Genomic DNA, 4,046 nt, shown 5'->3' with positions numbered 1-4,046 from the left:
GAATATGTGAACAAAATAAGATTTGAAAATTATTATTTATTATTATTATTGTTTTCAATTTTTGGTCTCACTGGGTCTTTGTTGACACACATGGGCTTTCTCTAGTTGCAGCAAGCAGGCACTACTCTTCTTTGTGGACGGCAGGCCTCACTATGTGGGGGCTTCTCTTGTGGAGCATAGGCTCTAGGTACACAGGCTTCAGTAGCTGTGACATGCCAACTCTTATTAGCAGTTTGCCGGTCCTAGAGCACAGAGTAGTTGTGCACAGGCTCTGAGTTGCTCCGCAGAATCAATTCAGTTTTTTTTTTTTTTTCTGTACGGAGACTGAAATCATAAAAATGGAAGCAAAAAGGGAGTTTGCTGATGGTTTAGTGGTTAAGATTCAATGCTTTCACTGCTGTGCCTGTATTCTATCCTGGTCAGACAACTGTTCAATGAGGCAAAAAAAAAGAGATTCCTCAAGCTGTGCAATGAGGCAAAAAAAGAGAAGGAACCAAACAGAAATTCTGTTGCTTAAGGTTACAATGAATGAAATGCAACAAAATAAAAAATGCTACAGAGAGCATCAGCAACAGCAGAAGAATCTTTGAGGCACAAGACAAGAAAATTGAAATTAGCCAGCCAGAGGACAAAGAAGAAAAAAGAATGAAAAACTGTGAAAGAACCTGTGCGAACTTTGGGATGACATTTACAGTAACAACCTGCACTCTATTGGGGTCCCAGAAGGAGAAGAGAGGGAGGAAGGGACAGAGATTGTACTTAAAGAAATAATACCAGTAAGTTACACATCTGATGAGACTTAGGCATCCAAGTTCATGTAGCTAATAGGTCACCCCTCAGAGTTCATTCAAAACTATCCTCTCCAAGACACACTGTTTATAATCAAGACAAAGAGACAATTTTAGAAGCATCAAGAGAAAAGCAAATGCTCACAAAAAAGAAATTCCCTTATGAATATCAGTGGATTTCTCAGAAGAAAGCTATTAAACCAGGAGAGAAAGGGATGATATATTCAAACTGATGAAAGTAAACCTGCCAGCCAAGAATACTTTTCTCAGGAAGGTTGTCTTTCAGAAATGAAGATGAGATAAAGACTTTCCCAAACAAACAACAGTTGAGGGAGTTCACCAACACAGGTTTGTCTCACAAGATTGCTGAGGGGAGTTCTTCAAGCTAAACGAAGGATGGTAATTATTATATGAAAGAAATGAAAACAGATAACAGGCTTGTAAATGTAAATATGTAATCTAATACAGAATTCTCTAATACTGAATATGGTAGTGTGCTAACAACCAGTTAGCTCTAGTCTAAGGGAAGTATTAAAATAACTATGGAGAAAAATATTTTGTTAGTGATATACAATATAAAGAGAGGCAAATTCTGACATCAAAAACAGAAAGTGTAGGAGGGGATCAAAAGGTAGAGCTTTTGTATGTGATTGAAATTAATTTGTTATCAGTGTAATAGAGACTACTATGTCTATAAGATGTTATATGTGAGCCATGTGGCAACAAAAATTTAAAAACCTACAGTAGATTCACAAAAAGTAAAGAGAAAAAAATCAAAGCACATCATTATCCAAAATCATCAGTTCACAGTTCTAACTGTTGGACACAACAGTCGAATTGTCTTGGTCTCTACAGCATCCTTCAAGATCAGCTCCAGAGGACTCTCCTTTCACAAAATAAAAGACTAATTAGTCTGTTTGTTATGACAAGCCAAAGAACTCTTTCTGCACCTCATCTTCTTCCTTATATCATATAGATGGTGCAGCTGTACTTTTTTAATTGCAAATTTTCATCCTGTGACATTCCTGTGTGGTTTTAATTGAAAAACTGCCAAATGATAAATCATCCCAATACCCTGTCTCTTCTGTTGGTTCTGATACCCTTAATAAGAAGCCACATGTGAGTGCGTTGTGGTTTGTCTTGTGTATCCTTAGAGATAGAGATTTGCAGAGTTCGTTGTGATATGTCTGGTGGTGATGTGTGCCTTCTTTTTGAAAATCAAATTTTGCCTTGTTAATTGCTGAAAGCATTTGCCTTTAAAACAAAAATATCAATTAGCTAAATAATGTCCTCAAAACTAGTTCTTTATATTTAAGATACTTTCTTTTAAAAGTCTAGCATAGTGCCATTCAATCATTCAATAAACATTAGCTGAGCATCTATTAACTTATAGAAAGTGGAAATACAGAGCTTATACACAGGAATAGGCCTCACTTCAATCCTGGGCCCTGGCAGGGCCTCAGCAGATGCCTGCATCCTGTAGGAGCCTTGGATAGCATGCCCAGATGCGGAAGGATTCAATGATAAGGAAAAGGGAATCTGTTCACAGACTTTTAGATGTTAAAGGAGGAATACATGTTGCTGTGTTTCCAGTGTTCTTAAGCTGGTCTGCAGCCTGGACTCAGCTGCACCAAAGTTCCATGTGCAATAGAGCATCAGTTCATAGAGTTCAAGTCTGAGCAACCACTCAGACTTTGAACTATGAGAGCCACTCCAGTGGCACTAATCTTGGGTTTAAGAGGCTTAAGAATGACCACCCACAGGAGCTCAATAGCTCTGGAGTTGGTCATTACATCAACTCTGAGCAGAGGTGGATTAATCATGAAGCTAATGAAGATTCACTTTCACAGCCTGTCCTTATACCAGCCCCTTCCAAGTCCTATGAGGGAAGCCCTAGGGCTGTGCTCACAAGGATATAGGTTTTGAAACAGCCATGTTCTTGAGATGAGGAAAACAATTTTCAGCAAAATCATTTCTTAACCAAATGTGAAGTAGTTAATTAAGTGCATGGAGCACTAAATCCAGGAATCAGATTTGTTCAGGAAATCAAGAAAAAACTTAGGGGGCTTAGAAATACATGCTACCTTTTCATTAGTACAGGATTGGTGGAAGGTAAAAAGGATCAAAGATGATGGATTGGTTAACTCAGAGGAAAGAAGAGCTGTTTAAGGATGAAGGTCAAGATGCTAAGAGAGAAATTCGGGAAACTGAACCTGACTGTCAGGACAGAGTGAAGTAAAGGGAACAGGAAATGTACCAGGGCGGGTGCACTTAGACAGAACTTACATCTTGTTGTTGGTCAGTCAGAAATGGTGACTGAGAAACACCCAAATCCAACGGAGGAAACAAGGTGAGACCTGAGGGAGCAGCTTGGTTTGAAGACACAGAAGGAAGAGGAGATCCAGGAACGTACCTGCTTCATGTGACAGATTCTGTCTTCTTTTCAAGTCTTCTTTCTCCTTTGTATCCATCAGAAGAGACTCTGTTCTGCTGCTGGAAAAAGTGACCTCCAAATCTCAGTCACATACAAACATATATATACACACACAGACACAAATGCATACATACAGACACACTCATCACAACCTACAGATGTTTGTGATCAGTGAGGCTCTTGCACGTGCACCATCTGGAACACGCAGCTTCTGTGACAGGAAAAAGAGAGAGACTACAGAGTCACACTTGGGCTTTTCATGCCTCCACTCGGAAGTGACACAGGTGACACCACCCATGTTTCATTGCCCAGAATGAGTCACTGGGGAGTAGAAATACAGCTATTTGATGAGTATTACTGTCTATCCACATCCTTCAGTAGAACTCTTGAGAGCAGTGCTGTCAGTTTTTTCTCACCTTGGAGAAGCTTCTGAGGTACAGCTCTGTGCAGAGATTGAACGTGATCTGACCCTCTGGAGTGGGCTTGAAGGCATTTTCTGTTTGGATCCTTTGGCTGGTGTGTCTCTGACTCGTTACTCCACCGAAGCCTGTGCTGAGTGGGATTAGTCAGATTTGTGTCTTCCCTGCCTCCACCACCCTTCCCCACTCAGTATCACTAACTGCGTAGTGATTTTCAGCATTTGTTCATGCGTTCATTTCTCATCCAATATTTGTTAAATTCCTTCTATGTGCCTTTACTTGACTCTATAGAGATATTGAAGAGCAACACACAATGCTTGCTCTCAAGAAGCCCCCACTTTAGAGACAATAAGAAAATTTTTAGATTGAAGAAACACAGCAGTAATTTTGAGCTGGAGGAATTAG

The 4,046-nt window shown here is 39.8% G+C and overlaps 1 long non-coding RNA gene across 1 annotated transcript; it reads right to left on the bottom strand.

Annotated features, from left to right (window-relative positions):
- Positions 1-3,201: 3,201 nt before the first annotated feature.
- On the bottom strand, positions 3,202-3,441 carry LOC139030535 (uncharacterized). The gene is made up of 2 exons (XR_011482868.1): positions 3,379-3,441; positions 3,202-3,281 (listed from the first exon to the last, which is right to left on the bottom strand). It is a non-coding gene; the product is annotated as an uncharacterized lncRNA (long non-coding RNA).
- Between the last annotated feature and the right edge of the window lie 605 nt (positions 3,442-4,046).

Source organism: Odocoileus virginianus, chromosome 23 (assembly GCF_023699985.2).
Source record: "Odocoileus virginianus isolate 20LAN1187 ecotype Illinois chromosome 23, Ovbor_1.2, whole genome shotgun sequence".
Taxonomy (NCBI): Eukaryota; Metazoa; Chordata; class Mammalia; order Artiodactyla; family Cervidae; genus Odocoileus; species Odocoileus virginianus.
The sequence above is the reverse complement of the archived record's forward strand: the minus strand, read 5'-3'. Positions and strand labels throughout refer to the sequence as shown.